Source organism: Pectinophora gossypiella, chromosome 23 (assembly GCF_024362695.1).
Source record: "Pectinophora gossypiella chromosome 23, ilPecGoss1.1, whole genome shotgun sequence".
NCBI classification, from domain to species: Eukaryota; Metazoa; Arthropoda; class Insecta; order Lepidoptera; family Gelechiidae; genus Pectinophora; species Pectinophora gossypiella.
Window position 1 is genome coordinate 4,606,792 of NC_065426.1, and position 13,731 is coordinate 4,620,522.

A 13,731-nucleotide genomic window follows, 5' to 3' on the forward strand; every position below is an offset into this window, starting at 1 on the left:
GTATCATAGTGTTTTAATTATAATTCTGAGTTAATATCGAGTGGAATTTTCCATCGCAGAATTCATGATTCTTTTTCTTTTTCTTTTTTGTCCTTTAAAATTACATTCTATTATAATACTTTTGCGATGAAAAATTCCACTCGACTTAAACTCATAATAATTAGCTCAAGCATCCCACTCAGACTTAGAATATACGGGAAAAACGGGATAATGCTAGGGAGATGATACCCCTTAGAATTCGTTACGATTACCCGTATAAGTACGTACGTACGTACATTTGGATATTAAGACACCGTAATGAATACTGAGAGGTATCATTAAAAGTAAAACACAAATAATGAATTTTCCGACACGAAATTCTATTGGATATCAATTCAGAATTATGGTCTGAATCATCCCTCTACCTTTTATGTACAGTCATGAGCAATATAATGTACCCACTTTAGGACTCTGTCGCACTAACATATTTGACATTTAGTGAGACTTACAGTTCAATTTGTCAAAAAAGTTAATGTGACATGGTACCAAAGTGTGTGTAAAGTATACATATTAATGCTGGTGTTACTTACACCCTGAATTAATCTAAAATAAGAAAATCTTCAAGGCATCTTCTTCTGGCCTGTCTAACGCGCAGAATGTCTAATAGCTCGGAACAAGCTTCTAAGTGGTGAGCCCACATTTTATTTACGGGTCACGGACTCAAAACGCGGCGGCCATTTTTCTCAACCATTAAAGGTCTACGATTTTCAAGAAAATGTTAAAGTAGATTAGTTTTTTCTTTATAACCATGATGAGAGCAATCTTGTTAACCTTAAAGTAAAAGGAGATGTGGGCAAATTGTTTTTTTACAGACTAACATAAGATTATGTTTATTATATAGATTAACCTGAAAATTTGACAGGTCCGGTTTTTACAGAAGCGACTGCCTGTCTGACCTTCCAACTCGCAGAGGGAAAACCAGCCCAATACAGGTTAAGGCACATACTTCCGAATCGCAGTTCTCGGGTGTGTAGATTTCCTCACGATGTTTTCTTCACCGCTAAGCAACGTGACGATCATTTATGATCTGAACATGAATTCGAAAGCAAATTCAACAATCATTGGTTTAAGCCTGTGCTGGATTCGAACCTGCGACCTCAATGTGAGTGGCAAGCGTTCTACCAACTGGGGTATCACGGCTCCCACGACAATAGGAAACGATCGTTTATCTTTCTTCTTCTTCTAAGTATGTGGATTTCCTCACGATGTTTTCTTCACCGCTGAGCAACGTGATAATCATTTATGATCCAAACATGAATTCGAAATGAATTTAAATAAAAATTCACTCATTATACAGGGTGTTAGTGACATCGTAACGAAAACTTTGAGGGGTGGTTCAGGCCATGATTCTGAGTTGATATCAAGTAGAAATTTCCGTCGCAAAAGTATGGATTGGAAAATAATTAAAAAGAAAAGAAAAATTTTCATGAATTTTTTGACACGAAATTCCACTTGATATCAATTCAGAATCATGGTCTGAACCATCCTCCTCAGTATTCGTTACGGTGTCACTAACACCCATACCTACTTATATGGCTACCGTATGTACTTGTACGGGGTGTAAGTGTCATCGTAACGAATACTGAGAGGGATGATTCATCTGATTATTCTGAGTTAATATCAAGTGGAATTTTCCATCACAAAAGTATAGAATTGAAAATAAAAAAAAAAACTAAAAAAAAATGAATTTTGCGACGGAAAATTCCACTTGATTTTAACTCAGAATCATGGTCTGAATCAACCCCCTCAGTATTCGTTACGATGTCACTAACACCCAGTATATACATAGTATACTAGTTTTAACGGATCGATAAGTGACTAAATGTTAAATAAATAAAAAAATAAAGTGAGCTACCAACAACTTCGCAGTGACCATGGTATAAGAACACCAGGTATGCTCAATCCTATGACAACCCGTCATTACTAGCCCTTTGATAGCGGAAGTTTTACCACTGTGTTACCATTAAATTGGTATCTCCAACATTCCAAGGACGTAAATTTCATTACTGAAAATTAAGTGAATTACTAACTAATGTAGTTAATTACTATTACTTGTCACACGTATAATAATTATTAAAAGTAAGTAAATCTTTTACTAAAAGTTCAAAATTTCCTTTCAAAATAAATATAAAAACATTGATCGTGGGTAATTTATTTTTTACAAAATGGCAACAAAGGGCGGGATGACGTCAGCTGGGCTTAACTTGAAATGTTAGCTGTCACTTTTGAAGATACCTGCTTTTCTTATACAATGACAGTGAAAACCACTCGTCACAACTTCATTCGATGTCAACGATCACCAACGCGCAACGCGGCCGAAACGACGGGAAAAACAAATAAACAATAGTAGTCATCTTTATTATAACATCACATGGTTCATTTTGTTAGTAAAGCAATGACTTCAGAACATAACGTGAGTGTGAGTGTTAGTGTTGGAATTTTAAAAAAGATCCCGACAAATTGAGAACCTCCTTGTTTGAAGTCGGTTAAATAAAAGAAGACATTGTACCTAAATCAAAACGACGATCTGTAGACTTACCAGAACGTGTATAAAGTGCTGGAACATGGAAATAAAAAGAGGTAGGTAATTGTTTTTTTTATACTAATCTAATCTGGTCTATAAGATTCCACTGCTGGGCAAAGGCCTCCCCTTCCTCTTTCCACTTTTCGCGGTCCTGTGCGTACTCCGACCAGTTCCTCAGGCAAGCGTCCAAATCGTCACGCCATCTCTTCTTAGGTCTACCACGACGCCTATCCCCGTCATGAGGCACCCAATGCGTGACAATCCGCGATCACCGCTCAGGGTGCATAAGACAAACATCTTCGGCCATGATTTTATAATAGGCCATGATATATAAATGGTCTTTCGAGTGGATGTATGTATGTATGTCTGTCTGTTTATTTATTGCTCCCTGTAGCCTAAACGGCTTAATGGATTTTGACGTGTGAGGTATCTATAGATTCGTCTTGGTCACGGTAGCGTCATAGGATACATTTTATCTCGATAGCCCAATGGGATATTCGTTGCATTTGTTTTTATTCGCTAATCAATTTAAATTATTATTTACTTCGAATAAGTTTTTATTTAATTTTATTTTACTATCGATTACGAATACATTTTGTAGTGCATTTGATAGTGTTAAAACAATATTCTTGTGGGGCTTGTTTCCCTCTTTTTAGTGTGCATTCGGGTTTTTGTTTTTTTATATATTTTCTTTTTTACATTAAGTATATACATTACCGTTACCCGGTACCGTTGATTTAATCAAGTATCGACGCGTTAAAAATAGTTTACTACATCTAAATAAAACTTCTATCTTAGCAAGTTCTATTTCTTATTTCTAAGCAACACCAGTGTAAAACTCTATACTAAAGTGGCATGAAAATAAGGTATTCCTCAGCCCGGCTGGCTCGTTCCGTGCTATTAGACAGCACTCAGACAGGCTTCCTGCACCGCAGATGTGACGACCACACGTAACGTGGCAGCCATCTTGCTCAGGTCTAGACGGGAAAATGTTAGGTACGGGATAAACTTAGAACATAACATAACACTCCGTGGTCCTCGGGCCTCCTACCTATTACTCACTATTTAGGAATAGTACAATGCGGTAGGCCGCATCCAAGTTGTTTGTAAATGTTTATTTCCTTTTGGTGGTTGCCTCGAAGAAATTTCTCTAGAGCAATAAGGCCGTCCAAATTGTACTGTATTCATGTGTTATGTCTAATTGTTGAAATTTAGTTCTGTGCAATAAAGTACATTTGATTTGATTTGAAAAGGGAAATAAATGGTCTTCTTATAGTTTGCGGCTCTATCCACTCCTTTAAGTATCACGGCCGTGGAGTTTATATGTAGGTATACATTCATAAAGTATCATTCACCATTATGCAACTTTACATAAAACAAAATAAACATAATTATATTCACAACAAAAGAATCAAAAGGATTTACCCAATTAGGTCTTTTTCAACTCGAAACGCATGCGAGGCAGTGCGGCAGAAAACAAGCTTATAATAATCTGACCTTTATCTGCAATGCACACAGTTGCATGGAAATTGGAATATCGGAAAATAAAGTAAAGTATTGTGTATGCAGCTTTGTATAATTTTAAAAGTCACTGTGGTCCTGTGGTTTGTGGCTTGCTTCTCAAACGAGGAACGCCGGTTCGAACGCCAGTACACTAACACAGCTCGGCAATCTATCACGTGGGTTTAAAAGAAAGCTCGGTGAGGTGTGGCTACTTACTTCATTTTACGATGGTACCTCTGACTAATCCCATTTCTATGATGATGTTGATTTCCCATTGTGATGTTATTGTTAGCAACATCATCATCATCAATTTAACGCTCTTGTCGATGCAGGATTTTCCATGCTACTTTTTAGGGCAAAATAGGGTAGTGGTGGTGGTGGCAACACCAACATTAAAATATTATTTATTATTTTGTGGCAACTTTAAACTCGCGTGCGTCTCTCTCTCTTCCTTTTTTTTTAACGTTGGGAAATGCGTTATGCGGTGTCGCCACCCGGTATACCCACTAAAACCTAACGGTGTTCCTCCTTGCCGCCGTGTGGCGGGGATACGGGAACGCAATTGCACACAACCGCGTCCCCACCGGCGGATGCCCTTTAGGGCCCAGCGCCCATGGGAGCGCGTCAAGCGCCTCCCCCTCCGCCGAGGGCTGCCCGGAACACTTGGGGAGCCCTACAACACGGGACCTATGTTGTGGACGGCGGTCCCCCGACCACCGTCCACAGGTCCCTGTCAAGGTGGCGCTCGGTCGATTGCGACCAAGTACGCCCGCCGCCGCATTCCCGGTCGCCTGCAGCGAATCGGGAGCGAGTCGACAGAGTCTTCCCGCTCCCTCTCCGCCGCTTCGCCGGACATGGTCATGTCCGCGAAGGTGGCGACCGCTCTCCAGACCTGCTCGCCGCCGGTCATGGCCCTAACCATGGCCGGCAGCGAGAGGTCGTCTCTCTCTCTTCCTCCTTCGACGCCAACCTGTATGTAACATGTCGTGTGCAAATAAATATTTTTTTCTTATAATTTTAATTTATCATTATTATTTTTTATAAATTTTTTATTGTCTTTAACTACGAAAAACCGCAGCCCTAAAGAGTTATATTATTCCAATTGGGGTAATAAGGCGTACAATCGTACATCCATCGCAAAATGAACTAAGTACCTATACATCACCGAGTTTTCTATTAGACCAAAGTGATAGTTGGTGAGCCGTGTCGCCTGCAACATAAACAGCCTATGTATGTACACCCCTTAATTAACTGGAGGGGGTATGGGGCATATTCCGCCACGTTCCTCCACTGTGAAATAGTCAAATCAGTTACTTTTTACTAAACGTCAAAACACGAAATTTCAATGGAATATGTATGAAAAAGCACACTGTGACGTCATAGAAAAACGTGATAAAATGTCGCACTTATTATTGCGTTTTTCTTGATTAAAATTTATAAATAAGTTAAATAGAAAATGAAAATGTTTTTCGTTAGTTTTAGACTTGTCTTTATTTAGTAATCATAATTTATTTTGAATCTAGTACACGATCCGATTACCTAACTTAATGATTTATTTTCAAACACCAAATCTTTTTCCGTCTAGAAATTGAAAATGACAGTCATACTTAATGAATTAATTCGACAAACGAATAATGGATTAGCAATATTCGTTCAAATCGCCAATTGAAAATGGAATTCTTAGGAAAGTTTCCCCTAAATCAATCACATTTATCCGCCTTTTGTCTCTATTAAAGGTTTCTTTTCATGTCACACACACGAGGCAATAAAAAAGAAGAATTTTATTCGTTTTCTCGTGGCTAATAAATTTTATTAATAGCCTGTATGTTACCGGCGACATGGGGGATTGTCACCGGCGTGACATAGCTTTAGAATACCTTATTTTAATATTATGTCGTGTCATCAAGTGTTTGGTAAAATTATGGTTTTGACAGCGAGTCCCCGAACGTAGGTTCCCGCTAGACTGACTCGCATTATAGTGATTGGCGAATCATAACTGTTAAAAGACTTAACTAAAATCAACAATTTTTGTTGTTGGAAAGTATTGTAAGTTATTTACACTATAAAGTGTTAAACGTATACCCAACGCGTAAGTTACTATGAGTCATTTCTGTGGATTTTCTGAGATACTGAGATTCGTTATGAATCTAAGTACAGACGATTCACCGAGCTTTCGATTAGACCAACGTGATATGAGCTCGGTAGCGCAGCGGTTAACGCGCTTGGTCTGCGATTGTTGAAGTTAAGCAACTTTCGCATTGGCCGGTCATAAGATGGGTGACTACATAAAAAAAGTTTTCATCTCAAGCTCCTCCGTGCTTCGGAAGGCACGTTAAGCCGTTGATCCCGGCTGCATTAGCAGTCGTTAATAACCATCAATCCGCGCTGGGCCCGCGTGATGGTTTAAGGCCCGATCTCCCTATCCATCCATGGGGAAGGCCCGTGCCCCAGCCAATTATCATGGTGATGTAAATCTGTAGTGCAGAAAGCTCGATGAAGTGTGGATACTCAGTTTATTTTGCGATGGATGTACCTCTGACATCAAACAAAAATGAATATGTTCTATTCTATCTCACATCAGTTAATTATTATATATTTATCTTAGGTCATGTTCTTATGTTATGTGTGGTTCTGAATATCTCGAGCTTGCTTCTCAAACGGGGAGCGACAGTTCAATCCCCGGTACTGGATTCGAACCAGTGAGTTATTCTTCTCTTCTTATCGTGTGGGTTGTAAGGTGGAATACCAACCTCATCAACCCTGGTGTCAGGGTTATTACTGAGCCGCCAAAGGTCCTTGACATGGCTCATGTAACGACTACTTACTTACATCAGTAAGTAGTGTCAGTGAGTAGTAGAAGTAGTGGTGAGTTATTAATTTATCTTAAGTGCATTTATCATTAATAATTGTCTCTACTATTGAAGATAGCGCTACGGCTCACAACCTATCACGTTGGCCTAACAGAAAGCACAGGTGAAGCGCAGGCACTCAGTTCATCTTGCGATGGATGTACCTCTGACTAGCCCAATTTGGCATATAGTCGTGAAGGCATGTTATATAATAATGTAAATTATTCGACGCGCAAAAAAATTCAGGCACATTAATTATACTTAGCACTTTTATCCAAGACAAAACATTGAACTTCACAAGAAATCAGATAATACAAAAAAAAATAACGTTTTATTTTTTTTGATTGAACATGGCATTTCTACAGAAAGATTTTAGCGATTTTATTTTCCAACGAACAAACCTGTCGAGAGGTAAATCTATTGATGTACAATACTTACTAGCTCTTTTTTGTACATACAATATTTCAAAACGAAATGGATTTTGTCTCGAGTAAACAGTATCGGATGAACAACCGTATTCATTTCGCGTTCTTTTTTTTTGATATTTTTTTTTTTTTTTGACGTGACTTTTTGTAGATTTGCCGCAGATGGCATTAACTACTTGGCCGGACAAATGGGGAGCGCTGAAGGCTCTCACCCGGTACAACGTTTAAGACAACAGGCTTGAGGGTGCCCAGTTGGGCGCGAACCTCGGCTCAGGGCGTCGTCTGAGAGGAAAAATATTTGAAAGAATTAATCGACCCTAGTGGGTCGATAGCGATAAGCGCTGAATGAGGGAAATCGTCGACCACGCCGGCGGGGTCGGTATCGGGGTCCTGAAGTGTTTGGTGTCGCGAGCTGATTGGCTGCCTCTATGGCTAGAGTAATCGGGTATTTGATAGTGTTTTAGGTGTAACACTGTGTGTTGACTCTCAGACGACGCCCTGAGCCGAGGTTCGCGCCCAACTGGGCACCCTCAGGCCTGTTGTCTTAAACGTTGTACCGGGTGAGAGCCTTCAGCGCTCCCCATTTGTCCGGCCAAGTAGTTAATGCCATCTGCGGCAAATCTACAATAAGTCACGTCAAAAAAAAAAAAAAAAAAAAAAAAAAAAAAAAAAAAAAAAAAAAAAAAAAAAAAAAAAAAAAAAACTGTGTGTTGATGTGAAATAGACATGGTGTAAGTATATTGCGCATAAACTCATTGAACGCGCTGTAGCGCAGCTCAGTTACCTACCGCACCGCGAGCGATGATGCATAATGATAAACATTACTGTATGTAGGTATATGTTTCATACATAATTAATATTAACTTCACGCCCATGATACCTTAAGGGATGGACAGTCCCGCAAACTATCAGAAGATAATTTGTTACACAGTGTCTACGTATTATGTTTTTTGCACCATCCCGTGCTACAACGCATAAACTTCTTTCATCCTAAGGTTGCCTGGCAGAAATTGCTGTTTAGCAATAAGGCCGCCTATTGTGCTTATTTTAATTCGTATGTTAGTATACATTGTATATTATGTCCTTGTGTAATAAAGTATTATTGATTGATTAATTGATTAAATTGGTTTATAAATAATGGTGTACGGTCACGAGCATTAATATTTATACACTTTGGTACCATGTCACATTAACTTTTTTGACAAGTTGAACCGTAAGTCTCACTAAATGTCAAATAATGTTAGTGCGACAGAGTCCTAAATTGGTTACATTATATTGCTCATGACTGTACTCAATATTCTAGATAGATGGCGTCGACGTCGCCTTAATGATGATAAATAGATCTAAAGAATTTCGCATGGACAGGGTGAGGATCCGGTGGTGTATTGGTTAACACGCTCGTCCCGCCTTGACAAGAGCTGTAGGTTCAAGTCCCGTCCGAGTCAGAAATGTTTTCGATTTTTTTTTAATGGTGTAAAGTCGTTGCGTTGGTACCGGACGTTGGTTGGTGACAAGTTTTTGGCTTCAAATAGGTAACTATTTCTCAAAACTGGATGAAATGTATTTCACGATTGATATAACAATTACAATCCTACCCGAAAAAATCAAGTTAGAAACCCTTAAAAAACTTGATAATAAATCAAAAATAACATTGGTAATTGCCTTATTCTTCATACGATAATCTTTGCTACCTCGCCGCGGTAGGGTGAGAGGGTCATTTTTCATTCCCCGTTGCGCCCCTGGGACCGCTTTAGTTTCAATAAGGCGCAAGATAAGCCCGGGAAACTAGAGGGAAAGAATTTAAGAGTAGCCGCAAGGTCTGAGACCGTCCAAGGGTGCGCAATTCTCATATGATACTTGTATTTCTTCTTCTTGTATCGTGTGGGTTGTGAAGTGATTATCAACCCCATCAACCCTGGTGTCAGCGTTATCAATTTCTATCAACGCCAAAGAAAAAAAGTTTTCATCTCGAGCTCCTCCGTGTTTTCTGAGATACTGAGATTCGTTATGAATCTAAGTACAGATGATTCACCGAGCTTTCGATTAGACCAACGTGATATGAGCTCGGTGGCGCAGCGGTTAACGCGCTCAAACTGCGATTGTTGAAGTTAAGCAACTTTCGCATTCTTCTTCTTATCGTGTGGGTTGTGAGGTGGATAACCAACTTCATCAACCCTGGTGTCAGGGTTACTTTCGCATTGGCCGGTCATAAGATGGGTGACTACAAAAAAAAGTTTTCATCTCGAGCTCCTCCGTGCTTCGGAAGGCACGTTAAGCCGTTGGTCCCGGCTGCATTAGCAGTCGTTAATAACCATCAATCCGCGCTGGGCCCGCGTGATAGTTTAAGGCCCGTTCTCCCTATTCATCCATAGGGAAGGCCCGTGCCCCAGCAGTGGGGACGTTAATGGTCTGATGATGATGAATTAATAATATAGAATAAGAACGAAATGAGCTGCATCGCTGTTATAATGCGTCGATTTGAAGATGCCATGTTTCAGGCGGCTACTGTAGCCGCGTTTGTATAGTTATCTCAGTTACATTAGGTTTAAATCAGTGTTGGAATATTCATGTCCCTAGCATTCTTCCGTTTTTTCACAAGGTCCGCTTACCTAACCTGAAAATTTGACAGGTCCGGTTTGTTACAGAAGCGACTGCCTGTCGGACCTTCCAACCCGCGAAGAGCCCAATACAGGTTAGGTCACATACCTCCGAAAATGCATTTCTCGGGAAATTGCGTTTCCTTACGATTTGTTTTTCCTTCACCGCTAAAGTAACTTAGTGTTGGAAACATAAAGTTATTTTTATAAGAAATATTGTAGGTGAAGTTAGAACTAATATTTAATAACTTTAATTAATAAGTGGCAACAATTAGGTTCTTATCAATGTATAACACATACCCCGAGAAGCGTGACGAACCAGGCATAATTTGCAGACCAATAAAACAAACAGTATTTACCAAAAAAGTGATTAACTGTTCACCATCGCCACGTCCACGCCGCACCGCGGTGGGAGACGTCTTCACTACAGTGCGGCATTGGACCGTACAATTACATTAAAAACTTTTTACGCCTTTTACTTTTTCTGAATTTTAAAAAATACCCAAAGTTGCATACGTCATAATAGACGCGGGGATGATAAATTTTGTTTGATCTTTCTCTTCTCTCGTGTGGGTTGTAAGATTAATGACCAACCTCATTTTGTTTGTTTTTTGTGTGTAACTCTGAATCTATCAATATACAGGGTGTAAGTGACATCGTAACGAAAACTTTGAAGGATGATTCATACAATGATTCTGAATTGATATCAAGTAGAATTTTCCGTCGCGAAAGGGCATCTACCAATATAATACTTATGTGATTGAAGACTAAAGTTTCTTTTTTTAATATCACATAATAATAATATATTATGGTTTCTCAAGCTGAGATAATTAGAATCATGGCTACATTTATCAATAATATGGCCTTATTTTCTCAGGACACCCTGGACACAGGTTTCTGATTTTGTATGAGCTGTTAGTGTGAAAAAAAGTACGTAAGCAGAACTACTTACATGTCTTTTTTTTTTCACTTTTGACACTATTATTTATTATTATTTAAGTGTGAAAGAGCTCGAGCTACAGCTTGAATAGCCACTGCGACCAATTAAGACCTCTGTGACCAAGTCCCTACATTTAAAATGCTCTGGCTCCATGACCTCCTGGGGATCCATCTCAGAACAGAAAATAATTCTGATATCTGTGGGATCTACTATGTGCCCCAAAGTGTTCGGCTTCTACCGTATATGAGAGCCTCACAGCTGCGTCTCATCATCATCACTCCTGACACTAAGGATCATATCGCTAAGACACCACAGTCCAAACCACGACCGCGCCAAAACATTGCGCGTAGCAGCATGATTGTAACAAAATGTAATTTCACATCTGGTGTCCTGTTGGTTGATTTAGATAGTGTTTATACAACTGGTCGTGTTACCATAGTGTATTTAGTGACATAAGGCTCATAGTGTCAGGAGTGAGAAAAGAGAACTAGAAACATCCTGTAGATCTGCGTACGTACTTTATTTGTTTTCCACAGTAACTGTCTTTAAAACCTAGACATCAGTGACCCCTACAAACCTTGCAACTTCATCACATAAATATCCTCGACTGTAACACATAAATGCAATAACTCTGGTTAGATTTGCACCCTTACATATAACTTAGGGTAGGGCTCTAATAAATTTATACGCCGTGCTATGGATCGGTTCAGCCATAACGGGAAATTTATGTAGCTCTAGTGTAAAGATCCGGAGCGAGGTATATCGAAATGGATTTGAGGTTTGCTCTCATGCGGTTTGATATAAAATTTTCTTTTAAGTTTTCGATATTACTTTAGTGTAATACGTCGTTAGGGTAGGCAGAATCACGGAATTCTTTCTACTACGACCCTGACGCACCTTGAGGTTTGTGATTCGTATCTTTTTAGAAAAGACACAATCCCTCCCTTGATTTGTAGTTGTTTAATATTTTCTTGCCACTGGTTGCCTGGAAGCAATTTCTGCTTAGCAATAAAGCCGCTAGATTGTACTGTATCTTTCGTCCATGTGTTTTTTTTTGTTTGTTGTGTGCAATAAAGTATATTTGTATTTGATTTGTACGGCATGCCCGGCATATGATTCTGCTTCGAATTCCGGTGGGGCCATATCACAAAAATTACTTTGTGATCCTTAATTTGGTCAGGACATTGCAGATCACTCTATTGTATCTTCCATGCTTTGGAGGCACGTTAAGCAATCGGTTCTGGTTAGTATTTGCTTAAGTAAGTTTGTAGTCGTAGCATGAGTCGTTACATAATCCATGTCAGGGCCTTTTGCAGCTCACTAGTACTAACTCCAGGGTTAATTTATAAGAATTAATAATGGCAATAAATAATAAATTCACATAATTAAATCCACCACAGGCTTCGTCAAAAAGGAACTAAAGACAAGAATAAACCATAAATCCACAAAAGTTTCGTCAAAATACAAACCGAAATCAGCAACAAGCTTCGTCATTATTCGAAAAGCCCGCCCCGGATCATTCCTGGCTCAAACGTACCCATCAAACTGGCAGCATTCCCGCGCTGAATTGCCAGAGAGATACGCTGAACCAGAAATGAACCGGAGCGAGGGTCTTGCCCCCTTTCCCGCAGACGCTTCCCAAGTTCCCTAATAAAAGACAAAGCCTCATGTCCCCAAGGACCCGCAGTTTCAACCGCGAAGGGCAAAAACACGTAGTTACCCACCAAGTTCGTGTACTTAGCATGTTTCGCCCTCGCTGCCGTCTCCGCCGCCGCACCGGCCAGGGTTGTCCTCACAACCTACGCAAAAGAAGAAGAAGCAGAGAAGTTTCTCCAATTTGTAAATGCCTTTGGAGACATACTCAGAGGTTAACTTCAAGGTTGAGTTCGAGAATTGAAATCGATACTCGTCATGAAACAAATTTTCTCCCTGAGACCAATTCTTGCTCGCAACTTCATCTGTATTGAATTTCTTTCCCAATTTTTTTTTTATTTTAAACCGTCTAATTCTTGTCTAATTAGGAGTACAGAATAGAAATAATAGTTTCATCATCATCTCCCTAGCATTATCCCGTTTTTTACAGGGTCCGCTTATTTAACCTGAAGATTTGATAGGTTCGGTTTTTTACAGAAGCGACTGCCTGTTTGACCTTCTAATCCGCGAAGGGAAAACTTATCCAATACAGGTTAGGTCACATACCTCAGAAAAATGCATTTCTGGGGAATGTGGGTTTCCTCACAATATTTTCCTTCACCGCTGAGCACGTGATATTGAACTTATGATTTGAAAATAAATTTGAAAACCAATTCAACAGTCATTGGTTTAGGCCTGTGCTGGATTCGAACATGCGACCTCAATGTGAGAGGCAAGCGTTCTACCAACTGGGCTACCACGGCTCCCGCAACAATAGAAACGATCGTTTATCTTCTTGTTTTTAACATCCTTTGCATTACTTTCTCCATATACGTATTTTGAAAATGGAAATAGATTTACGATACAGTAAGGACCCGCGCCATTTGCTAATGGGGTCGTTGCCCCATTTGTAAGATAATGACGCTCAAATTGGAAACTAGAGATTTGGATTTAATTTGCGGCAGTGAATTTGATTGCTCAATTAATATTCTGGGGCATTCGATTCTGAATCGTAATTCGATAAAAGCTGTGATTAGGTAAGTACGGTTTTAATTTGGATTTCCCGATATATTGGTTTTGGATAAATATTTTTTAACGTTTAATTTTTACGATACGGCTCACCACCTATCGCGTTGGTCTGACAGAAAGCTCGGTGAGATGTGGGTACTTAGATGTACCTTTGACTACATTAAGAATCCTGGAGGGTTAAAATGGCTACATC

At 39.5% G+C, this 13,731-nt stretch overlaps 1 protein-coding gene across 1 annotated transcript in view; it reads left to right on the plus strand.

The window, feature by feature from the left end:
- Nucleotides 1-13,731, plus strand: part of LOC126377396 (zwei Ig domain protein zig-8-like) — a 467,377-nt gene that overhangs the window by 125,939 nt on the left and 327,707 nt on the right. The window lies entirely within an intron of this gene.